This window comes from Xenopus laevis, chromosome 3L, assembly GCF_017654675.1.
Source record: "Xenopus laevis strain J_2021 chromosome 3L, Xenopus_laevis_v10.1, whole genome shotgun sequence".
NCBI lineage: Eukaryota > Metazoa > Chordata > Amphibia > Anura > Pipidae > Xenopus > Xenopus laevis.
The window spans coordinates 117,458,656-117,471,202 of NC_054375.1; the positions used below are offsets into that span (position 1 = coordinate 117,458,656).

General features: G+C 38.8%; 1 protein-coding gene across 1 annotated transcript in view; it reads left to right on the top strand.

The window, feature by feature from the left end:
* The first annotated feature begins 12,308 nt into the window (after positions 1-12,308).
* Positions 12,309-12,547, top strand: part of klhl25.L (kelch like family member 25 L homeolog) — a 34,600-nt gene continuing 34,361 nt past the window's right edge. Inside the window, exon 1 of the mRNA XM_041585006.1 lies at positions 12,309-12,446. The gene's annotated coding sequence lies outside the window, so the exon portion shown is untranslated. The remainder of the gene's footprint in view (positions 12,447-12,547) is intronic.

Below are 12,547 nucleotides of genomic sequence, written 5' to 3' on the forward strand. Positions count from 1 at the left end.
CCAGGTTCAAATACCTTCACAAACGTTGGTTCTCAGGTCAGTTTTTATACGGGCAAAGCTCTGTGTGTCCCACTGTAGTATGAGGAGGTGTATTCTGCCCAATTGTGAAATGGGGGTCAAATCATAATATAAACTGTGTCTCTAAAGTTTTTTAGTGCATCATGCCCAGCTTGATACTCATAATCACACTGGACCTTAACCCCATTATAATTTGTTTAGTAGCTTAGACTGTTCTTTCTACCTAATGTAGAGTTAATCCTGTTTACTGGGGTTTATTCTTCCATTTCTGTATCCAGAATAAACATAACTATTACTAACTGGATACAGGCTCAGATTTGTAGGCAGGCCACAAAGGCCCGGGTCTAGGGCAGCAAAAATTGGGGCCGCATCACCATTGGGGACTGGACGTGACAGCGGTTTGAATCTCCCACCCAGTCCCCAGTGGAAGTGGGAGATTGCAATGGGAAGAAGCAAAGCAGAGCTGACGGGGAAACAGGTTGGTGTGAGGAATGTGAGCGGGAGGTTGAGGGGTTGCGAGCAGGGGGGTGTCATTTGCAACCCGGGGGGGACCCTCGTCTCTAACTCCGGCCCTGACCGGAGAATGGATTAAAGCATACAGGAGTTACATAATCAGGGGTTGCACTTAGGAGGTTATTTACTAAAACTTGAATTTATCTCATACTTTTATTAAACCAAGCTCAACCAAACGCCCATCCAAAATGTTATCTTATTTATCAATAAAATAACTCAAAAAAGTCAGATTGGAAAAAAACTCTATAAAAACCCCAAATGTTTCACATAAACGGACGGAACCCAGGGCAGATCACAATATTCAAATTGTAAAAGGGGCATCTCTCATTGGCTGGTTTGAGATACCGGATTTTCGGATTCTGACTTTTTGCAGCTTTGTAATAAATCTAGAAAAATTCAAGTTTTTTTTTTCCACAAAATTTGAGTTTTTGCCCAAAAAACCCTGACCAGAATAAAATTGAGGTTTAGTAAATAACCCCCTAAAATTTGTCTCTTATTCTTTAAACATTTTCTCTGGGAATAAGGTTCCTATTTTACCCATCTCAATAGCGTTTGCTGTAAAACTTGGCTTATGAGACAGCATTTCAAGAATAGAGCCATTTTTTCAACCTTCATTTTTGACGGTTAAATTCCATTTCTTAGCAACAATGTTGGTTTTAGCAGAAGGTAAAATATTCAGCTTTCCTTTGTATTCCCTGCTGCCTGGCATTAGATTTATATGCAACAACACACTCCGGTGTGTTTCACATTTCTATTATTGTGCTCCTGCAATTTTCTCATCAGCGCAAAGCCGAATAGGGATCAGTATAATTTAACCGTAATAGTTTGACGGTTTCTCAGTACCATCACAAAGCTAAGGATAGATCGAACGTTTTTAAAGAATTATTCTGTTGGACCAATTTATACATGTTTCTCATTTGTTTCATATTTCCAGAAAACACTAATCTGCTTCTTTCTTTCTCAGAGCGAATTCTAATATAACTGCACCTCCCATGACCCCTTCTGCGCTACAGCTGCGGTTTTCTGCCTGCCTGTCCCAAGATTGCAGTTCTGGATTTCTAAAGCTGAGGAAGTCAGGTCCAATATGAAAAAGGAAAATGAAAAAGACTTGAAAGACCTTTTTATCACTGTGAAAATGATCATGTTAAAAGTATCGGGTTTGGCAGAAAGAACATGAGCTTTTCCCCCATATTAAATGAATACATTTTCGCAGATCTCTTTCCTCGGATGAGTCAAGCTAGCAAAAGGTGAATTTTTATATGACTTTAAGACGGTTGTTGCATTTCACAAAAAATAACCATATTTTTTTTTCAACGTTTGGCAGTGACTTTAAAGAAATATAAATCATTATTTTAACCCAACTTTATTCAGGAGTAAAACCTTGAAACTTAAAGCAATAGTATACTAACTAAAAAAATGCTGTATATTTAAATGCATGCAGTTAAACTTGATTTCTAATGAATTAGGTTTAATCAAAATATGCACAACATTTATTCTCAGGCTTTTAGCCATTTTCATAGCCAGATTTATAATTTAACAATGCGTAATACTGGTAATCTGTATGTTTCTGAGCAGTCTGGAGGTCTTTTTTTATGTTGCAGGGGCATATCCAGAACCTTAAAGCAACAGTAACGCCAAAAAATGAAGTGAAGGAATGATAATATAATGTTTGCTTCAGAAACTCTTTTAGTTTATAAAAAAGGAGCTGCTGTGTAGCCATGGGGACAGCCATTCAAGCATAGGATACACAGTTTATAACAGATACGTTCTGAAGAATCCCATTGTATACTACTGGGCTTATCTGTTATCTGCTGTGTATCCTGTGCCATTTCTTTTTTGTCAGCTTTGAATGGCTGCCCCCATGGATACACAGTGGCTTCTTTATATAAACTATTGTCAAGTTTCTGAAGCAAACACCAGTTTTATCAGTGCAGGGCAACACTACATTATATTGTCATTATTTTAAAACACTTTTGGTGTTACTGTTCCTTTAAGAATCTCCACTCAATTGCGATCCTACAGGTGAGTTTGAGAAAGACTGACTAGAAAAATAAATATGGCACTTCACCTTCCAAAAACTCTTTATTCAAAGGCAACAAATGTGAAAAAATATTAATCATCATGATAAGATTTAGTGACATCAATTTATAGATAGGAATTGCCCAAAGTTATCATTTTGTAGCTCAGTCTGGTCACAGTTCAGATTATCTGTGCAGCAATATTAAACAATTATATTTACTGCAGCATAAGGGAAAAGAGCAAATCTGCACTTAGGTTGTAACCCATAGGGGCTAGTTTATGTCTGCAATTGCATTTGTACTCTCCACTAGTGATGGGTGAATCTGTCCCGTTTCAGGAAATGGCGAAAAAACTAGCGAAACTGCAAAAAATGAGTGAAACGCATTGAAGTCAATGGACGTTAAAATAAATTTGATGCATCTCAATTTTGACATGATTGACAATTTTTATACGCACGACTATTATGTCCTAGTGGATTAAAGTCAATGGGTGCCTGAATAATTATGATGCGTAACAATTTTTATGAGTGACAATTTTTTTTTTGTTGCAGCAAAATTTCCGGCAGCAAATTTTTGCCATCGTTTCACGAAAACATTTGTGGGTGGCGAAACGAGAAAATACACCGAAAATCCATGCCTGCCAAATTTATTCGCCCATCACTACTCTCCACCGTCAAAACCTTTATTGAAGGTACTTGCTTAAAAATGCACTTCCCTATAGTCGCACTCTGAAACACTTTCCTGCTCTCTTTTCTGAATCAAGCACCTCCCGTCCTATTAGCCATAAGGACACAGACATGCCAATAAGATCACTGAAGATAATCTCTAATTTATCTGGTTTCAGTTTTTAAAGCTGCCAAAAATCAGAATTTCGAAAGTACTCCATCTCAAACCTGTTGAGGTCATGTAGAAGTCAATGCCCCTGCAGTTGTTTCTAGACATTGTGATCTGCTCTGGATAATCTGATAAAGACCTTTTATTGACACTATCATTAAAATAAACATATATAATTTCTGTGTTCTGTCCTCCTAAAGTCTTAGAGTACAACTAAACGAGCGTCTTGAATGTGATTCCAGCAGATCCGATGCGGTACGCCAAAACGAAGGCGTCAAGTCAGATGCAACGAAAAATAAGGTAAGAAATACAAATGTCAGATGTTGTCGCAGTGTTCATCCAACATGACACGACTGTTGGATGCAGGTGCAGCATGCAGTGGCTGTATTCGACAGTCGTGTCGTGTTGGATGAACGCTGCAACACCATCCGACATTGCTATTGCTTTCCTTATTTTCCATCGCATCCAACTTGACACCTGTGTTTTGGTGCCGGAATCACGTTGAAGACGCTCGTGTAGCTGCACCTTTAATGCTATTTTGTTCTGTAATATGGAATTCTGAGCAGCAGATGGTACTGTTGTCCAAAAAAATTAAGCATGTTCCATTAAAGTTAGTTATGCTGGTTGTTAATGCCACTGTAATATATTCATATGGGTGAATGTAATTAAAAATCACAGGCATTATTTAAAATGGCGTCTTTGCGAATGTTTAGCACTGCTCTCAATGTAAAATCAGTGGTTGGCGAATAGTACATTGCACATTTTCACTAAGCAAAGGTTAAGTGTTAAAACCTGCTGTGGAGTTTCGTTAAATATTGTGTTGTTGAAAAGACTTTGCATTTCTAAAATGAATTACATACGCTGTGAATGTTCGCAAAGGCCATTTGTCCGCAAACGTTGCGATGAAGTCATTGAGGTCTTTAATCAGTCAAGAAGGATGCAAACATGGTCGTTAGCATTCACAAAGTTTTTTGCGCCAGCAAAACATATTACATTCCCCCCCATAAGGTCTTCATTTACTTGTTACCAGTCCAATTGTAAAGCGGTGGTCACCACTGATCATTCTAGAGCCATAAACTGGTGTAGGATGTGTTTGTATTGAGTATATTTTTCACATGCTGACAATATTTTCACCACAAATACATTCCATGGCCTTCTATAAGCCCCACCCCCGGCCTCTACCAATTTATTTGCGTTTTTTTGCCTGGACATTCGTATTGGTCAGACATGGGTGAAGAACTAGACCCTTAGGTCTAGGTTTGAAGGCCATATGAGCACAATGTGAGGGTGGTTGTGTCAGGGTTCTAAATCTACATTCTATATATTAATCTATATAAATCTCACTTTTGTCTGAGCACGTAAAGGGAAAATCTGGTTACCATCTCTCATTTTCTTCTCCTTGAAGCAGCACAGATATCGCACCCTAATAAAAATTATTGCATTGATAATAATGTACTAGTTATTATACACGGGTGGACTTATCGAAGTCAAACGTACCTAGAATAGCATGCAGAGTTGAAGCACACAAGCACCTGCAGCATGGACAGGCAAAGGTGGTCCCATGAACCTTCCAGAACAGCAACATCTTTTTATAGCGTTACTATGTCTAGGTGGAGTGTTGAATTAGGAAGTTATTTTTTGCATTCCAAAAATGTGAACGTTTTTATTTTGTATTTATGCAACTGTAGACGGAGATAGAACTTCGCTCGTTAAGTCGCTGCGTGATTTGCAGAAAAAAAGCAGTGATAACAACCATTTCCACAAAAAACACATTACATTGCATTTACCCTAAACATACGTGTAAGATCACTGTAGAAAAAAGATTTAAAGCTTTGCATTAACACTAGACATGTGAGTAAAAGGTATCTCTGGTAAAGCCTTTTGGTGAAACAAGCAAGGAGTAATTTCATCACCACAAACCAAGAAGAAGGTGGGAGAGGAACTGAGTGCCTATTTTACTGTATATGTGAAGGCAGAATGAATGAGGTAATTGTTTTATATCTAATCATAATCATTTATAATAATTTAGATAAGCTGAATGCTAATGGGCATACTCTCATTAGGAATAATGTCAGTGTAAAGTTGTTTCTGTATATAATAAATACACTGCTTAACACATAAGAAAATGTCTTCATTTTACAAATTCAAGAGGACGAGTCACTCAAAATAGCCTGAATTTTGTAAACATTGTAAAGGTTGTTCTGTTCAATAAAACTGACACACAAACATGTTGTACCCTGTGTAAGCATTGCCACCTAATGGATCAAATTGCTAAAAGCAGTCAAAAAGATGGTGGTTGTTATGTTTGAACGTTACAAATACCTAAACCTAAGAGTATTTGACAGGATTACAATTTTTGTAATAGCATTTATGTTGTAATTAAATAATGCCTTCTTTGCTTTTATCACTTTTTTTGCTTTGTATATTTTATAATTTCAGAGTAGCTGTTGGGCTATCCTTTCTTATCTACCTCATTTGTGTATTTAAAGCCCCCACTGTCCTTTTAAAAAACTAGGCCTTTTCACAGGGAGACACTATCAATCAATGGGCCTTTCCATGCCTGATCTGCATATGCAGAGCTGTATATGTCAAACTGGTGGCTGTTAGGTTTGGTAATGTCACAGTCAGTATTAGGGATGTAGCGAACGTCGGAAAAAAAGTTCGCGAACATATTCGCGAACTTGCGCAAAAATGCGAGCGGTTCGCGAACGGTTCGCGAACCCCATAGACTTCAATGGGAAGGCGAACTTTAACATCTAAAAAAAAAATTTCTGGCCAGAAAAATGATTTTAAAGTTGTTTAAAGGGTGCAACGACCTGGACAGTGGCATGCCAGAGGGGGATCAAGGGCAAAAATGTATCTGAAAAATCTGCCTGTGTGTGCTTGGAAGAGATAGTGTAGGGGGAGAGCTGTTAGTGATTTCAGGGACAGATGATAGTAAGTTTGCTGGCTAGTAATCTGCTTGATACTGCTCTGTATTGGAGGGACAGAAGTCTGCAGGGATTTGAGGGACATTTTAGCTTAGGTAGCTTTGCTGGCTAGTAATCTACTGTTCTCTTTAAACAACTGCCATACGTTGACCTTGTAGGCATTGTTTGCCCAGTTTTTTTGGACGCAGCCACTGAAGCACAGTTGCCAGAAAAAATATGCCATATAAATGCTGAAAATAGTAATTTTTCGCCATACGTTGACCTTGTAGACATTGTTTGCCCAGTTTTTTTGGTTGCAGCCACTGAAGCACAGTTGCCAGAAAAAATATGCCATATAAATGCTGAAAATAGTCATTTTTTGCCATACGTTGACCTTGTAGGCATTGTTTGCCCAGTTTTTTTGGTCGCAGCCACTGAAGCACAGTTGCCAGAAAAAATATGCCATATAAATGCTGAAAATAGTCATTTTTTGCCATATACGTTGAGTCAACGTATGGCAAAAAATGACTATTTTCAGCATTTATATGGCATATTTTTTCTGGCCTCTGTGCTTCAGTGGCTGCGGCCAAAAAAACTGGGCAAAAAATGCCTACAGGGCAAATAATGCCTAAAAGGTCAACTTATACACTACTACAGCGATGGATACGGATTACGTAAAATATATTATGGCTGCTTGAAAAAAGTCACTCCGGTGTTTTTTCTGGAGACGGTAATATTATGGATATTTAGACAGAATGTGAACAAGGTCACACAGCTAGATGGCAGTTGGTTGAATAACACACTGGGCAAAAAATGCCTACAGGGCAAATAATGCCTAAAAGGTCAACTTATACACTACTACAGCGGTAGTAAAATAAAAAAAAGTAAAATAAAAAAAAAATGAATATTAAAAAAAAAAAATTAAAGTTGGTGCTGCTGAACTACTAGGAGCAGCAGATTAGCACACCAGTCCCACTCCCCAACACTGCTAGACTAATAGCACTGGGCTCTTATAGTAGTAGTAGTAGTAGTAGTAAAACAACAAAAAAAAAATAAAAGCAGTCCTTACAAGGACTACTGTTATTGCAGCAGTCAGCAGATGAGATCAGAAGCAGGACAGCTGCCCACAGCAGCTACATACAGAGCACTGCAGTAGAAGGTAGATTACTAGCCAGCAAAGCTACCTAAGCTTAAATGTCCCTCAAACCCCTGCAGACTTCTGTCCCTCCAATAACAGAGCAGTATCAAAACGATTACTAGCCAGCAAACTTTCAACTGTCCCTGAAATCACTAACAGGCAGCAGCTCTCTCCCTACACTATCTATTCAGCACACACAGGCAGAGTGAAAAAACGCTGCAGGGCTTCGGTTTTTATAGGGAAGGGGAGTGGTCCAGGGGAGAGCTTCCTGATTGGCTGCCATGTACCTGCTGGTCTGGGGTGAGAGGGCAAAAAAAAGCGCCAACAATGGCGAACCCAAAATGGCGAACGTCGCGCGACGTTCGCGAACTTCCGGCGAGCGCGAACACCCGATGTTCGCGCGAACAAGTTCGCCGGCGAACAGTTCGCGACATCTCTAGTCAGTATCTGGCCATTGCCATGCACACTAGAAGCCAGACACCAAACATGAGACTTTTAGTAATAAACAATGGGGGTAATGTATGATTTGTTGGGCAGTGAGTGAAATGCAAAAAAAAAACAAAAAACAGGCACAAGTTGACTTGTTTCTATCTCTGCAGCAAGGCCCAATGGGATTATCATACCTTCACGTCTACTTATAAACATTTACACATTAAATGAAGCCAGCAGGACTGTTTTGCCACCAATGTGGATTCATGAACCTTAGTTACCATCAAGTACAGGGTACTGTTTTATTATTACAGAGAAAAAGGAAATCATTTTTTAAAATTTGAATTATTCGCTTAAAATGAACTACAGGAGATGGCGCTAACGTAATTTGGAGCTTTCTGGATAACAAGTTTCCAAATTAGGTATCCCATACCTATATCCCAATTAAATATATGAATATGAAATATTAAATAATGCCTTTTGGGTAAGTTCCATTTGGGCATTTCCTTGGCATTGGTACTAAATGTTCTGTAAATATTAAACAGGAATTCTTATAACTAAAGTTATCATTAGGAAACTATTTGCACTCTACTTAAAGTTGTATAGGATATTGTAGGGCCTATTTCCGAACACAAGTGCAAAGCCCTAGTTTGGACACAAAATTGAACCTGCAATTATGGTCTTCACATAACGAACTTGTGCTCAGTGTCGGACTGGCCCACAGGGATACCAGGAAAAGTCCGGGTGGGCCCAGGAGTCAGTGGGCTCTCATGATGCTAAACTTTTGGCCTATTTCGTGGTCATTCCCTTTTTCTATGAGAACAAAGAGGCTAAATAGGTTGAATAATAGATTATAGTATGTAAAGAAAAGAGACTAGGAGCATAGAGGTTGAGTAAGTAGAGGAAGAAAATAGTACTGAGGGTTGGCCCTTGGTCTAAAAACCTTTGGTGGGCCCCTGGTCAAATGTTTTTTGGTGGGCCCCTGGTGTCCCAGTCCGACACTGCTTGTGCTAGAGACCTGCATTCAGTTGTACTGGATTGGGTATTGGGTCTGGGTAGGGGGTCATAGTGGGGGTTGGAGGTGCAGGCCAGGTTGTGGCTCAGGATCCAATTGGTTGCTAATACCACCATTAAAGCCATGTCCCAAATCTTGCGTATGATTTACTAAATTGGAGGTAAAGCTGTTGTTCTGTGTTAGCCAGTCAAAATGTTACAGGGTAACCCTTTTGAAATAAAAGAAAGGCGATAGATTATAGCAAGCTTTCAGAATGATTTAGTTCCTTTTTTCAAGCTGATTACCTAAAACATTCTAAAAGCCAATAAATGTATCACCTTTATTGTTTATTTCAAAAGGGTTGCCCCGTTACCAAATTGGATGCTACCTTGCATCAATATTGGTGTGTGTAAGTTGTGTCACATTATTGCAAATGCACTGGAATTCTAGGAAAAATACTGCATTAAGGGGGAAAAAATCTGCAATTAAAATCAAAAAATTGTGAATAGCTGCATGAACTTTCTTACATAAATGAGGCCCCCAGAGGTTAAATGGGGTGGAAAAACGTTATATGACTTAAAAGTGTCTATTTAAAATGGGCTAAATGTTAGCATTAGTTTGCATTACCCACATCACAAAGCACATGTTTCTAAATGCAACAAAACACAATGCTGTTTTTTTTAAATAAAATGTGCCATTCTGAGTTCAGTAAAATTGATATTTAAGGATTCATATATAATTTAGTATATTTGGGACAGCAGTGACATCTAGTGTTTCCAGCCCATTCCATTTTATTTAACCATATTTCTTAGACTTTCATACTTCATTTGCCCAACAGCAAAGGTTGATTTTTGTTCATTTTCTCAAACTGATGTGTAACTCCCAATTGCCACATATTTGAAACTATTGTGAAATGTCAGCCTTGTTGCTTGTGCACCAGACAAATGTCTTGGAAACTGAAATATAAAGGAATCAGGGAATGTGTAGCCTAGAGAGAGAACACTGCCATTGCATCCATAATAAGCATGTCATATGTTTGCCAAAGACTGAAATTAATTTCTAGCAGTGTTACGCTTTAAAAGCAGTTTAAGCAATTTGATGTGTGTGTGTTTCATTTGGCTGAATTTGAATTCTGTTTCTTAAAGTGGACCTGTCACCCAGACACAAAAATCTGTATAATAAAAGTCCTTTTCAAATTAAACTTTAAAACCAATTTCTATTTTTATTAAAACATTCATAGCTGTTGTAAGCTCATTTAAAAATCTCAGCTGTCAATCAAATATTGTCTGCCCCTCCTCTATGCCATCAGCACTTCCTAGATGTCACTGCTCTCCACACATTCCCCCTTTCTCTTTACCATTTAAATGTGTACCCAGGGCATGGGGATGGACATCAGGTCCCCCATTCTGGTGCACAAACAAGATTCTGAGGCTTGCCTTAATAACAGTGTCCGCAAAATGGCTCCTGCCTGCTTGCTTTAATTTCGAAATCCCAGGCTGAAGAAAACAAGATTCAAATAATTTATATAGTGTAATTAAAGTTCATTTTGCTTTTTTGGGTGACGGGTCCCCTTTAAATAAATGGTCATAATATTTCACATGTACAATGCCACTTTGGACAGTTATGGACTGTGTCAACATAAAGTTAGGGGGTTATTTATCCGAATTTATCTCAAAATTTTCTGCTGAAAACTCCGATCAAATCCGGAGTTTATATTTTCCCGAAAATTTGCTTTGTGGGAAAAAAAATCAGATTTTCACAAATTTTTCTGAGTTTTTCATCCGATTTTCACGGTTTTTTTTTCTGTAATTTTCACCCGAAAACTTTGGGGTATTGCCCTAAACCCAGCGCACATCAAAAAATCATTGGGACTTCTCCCATTGACTTATATGCAACCTCAACAGGTCTGAGATGCTGGATTTTCAGATACAAACTTTTCCATCCTCTGGGTTTAATACATTTCTAAAAAAAAAATTTAAAAGACCAATTTTATAAAAAAAAAAAAAAAAAATCGAATTTTTCGTGATTTTTGCATTTGGAGTTTAGTAAATAACCCCCTTAGTATTCAGAGTATTCTGTTAGAGCTATGGCATGAGAGATTCTGATTATGCTTCCTACTAACAACAAAGGGAAGCACCTAGATTAGCCCTGTACACACAGCAAGTGAGTGGAAGGAGACACAGTTAAACAAGTGTGTTCCCATATACAAGTACCTAATTGATTATAACCATTGCAAATGTGATGTAAATTGTCCTTTTTGGAACACTATTTCCAGGCACACATGTATGAGCTTTACCTCTGATTTAAGTGTCCTTCTAGACATTGAGTTTGTTGAGAATGTACTGTAGCTAAACAGCTCAGTCTCCAGGTAAACCCAGGGTAAAAAAGAAAAGAAAAGCAATGCATAAAGTCCACATCAAAAGATAAAGTAGGGGCATCACACCAAGTTTATTAAAAAATTCAAACCTAGGGGCAAATTCACTAAAGCGTGAAGCGGCTAACGTTTTTTGTCATTTCATTACTTTGCCGATTTACTAACGTGTGCTGGCATAAATTCGCTAGTGAAGTGGACCTACTCGAGTGCTACTTCGCACCCTTACGCCAGGCGAAGTTGCACTATGGCGAAGGGTCGTAACTACGCTAATTCACTAACTTGCGCATTTTACTGAACGTTACCTCTTGCACCAGACTTGCCTTCACCACCTCAGACCAGGCGAAGTGCAATAGAGTAGATAGGGATTGCTTCAAATCCCAAATCGCTGGCGTCTTTTACTTTTTTAAGGGCGAAAGGCTGAAAAAGATCGTACATTTTTGTTGGGGGTACCCTCCTTCCCCCCTACATTTCCTAACATATGGCACCTAAACTATACAGTGGCCACATGTATAGGGCAAAATAACAACTCTATTTTAATTTATGAAGCTTTCCCAGGCTTGTATATTGTAATGTATTTTCTGCTACAAATATGTCCATTGTACTTTAACTTGGCGCCGTATGCAAATTAGGCATCGATAGCATAACTTCGCTTTGCTTGACGAATTAACTCTAGCGCAACTTCGCTACCTTTCACCTCCCTGAGCGCAACTTTGGATTTTAGTGAAGTGGCGAAGAGAGGCGAAGGCTGCACTAGCGCAACTCTGCAGGTTAGTGAATTTGCCCCCACAAGTCAGGGAAGGGAAAAAATCTTCACTGTCTAAAGGGTTTTGTGCCTATACTGGAGCACTTACTTATAGACCTATGTTATTACTTATAAACTATCAAAAACACACAGGGTAGATGCAGACTATTGCAGAGTATAAACTCTGCAATTGGTTCGGCCCATGTAGCACATTAGTACTATACAGGTATGGAATCCGTTATCTGGAAACCCTCCACCCCAGGCGCATTGCTTAGGGGAAGTGGTTGCCTAGCAACTGTAGTAAACTGTGTGCAGAGCTGTGCATATGCATAGTTGGAGGGTCGTGATGCCGCGGAGGCGGACATGATGTCGGCGGAAGTGACAAATGCTGTAGTGATGTTACGCTACTCCAAGAATGAGCGCTCTAATGGATTGTAGTTTGCTGTCAAACAGGGTATATATTCTGCAAGCAGGATGGTATGCACTAGAGTTCCCTCTACAAAGGCATTCGGGGTTATTCTCTTATTCAGAGTATAAACCCATTATCCAGAAAGCTCTGAATTATGGAAAGGCCATCT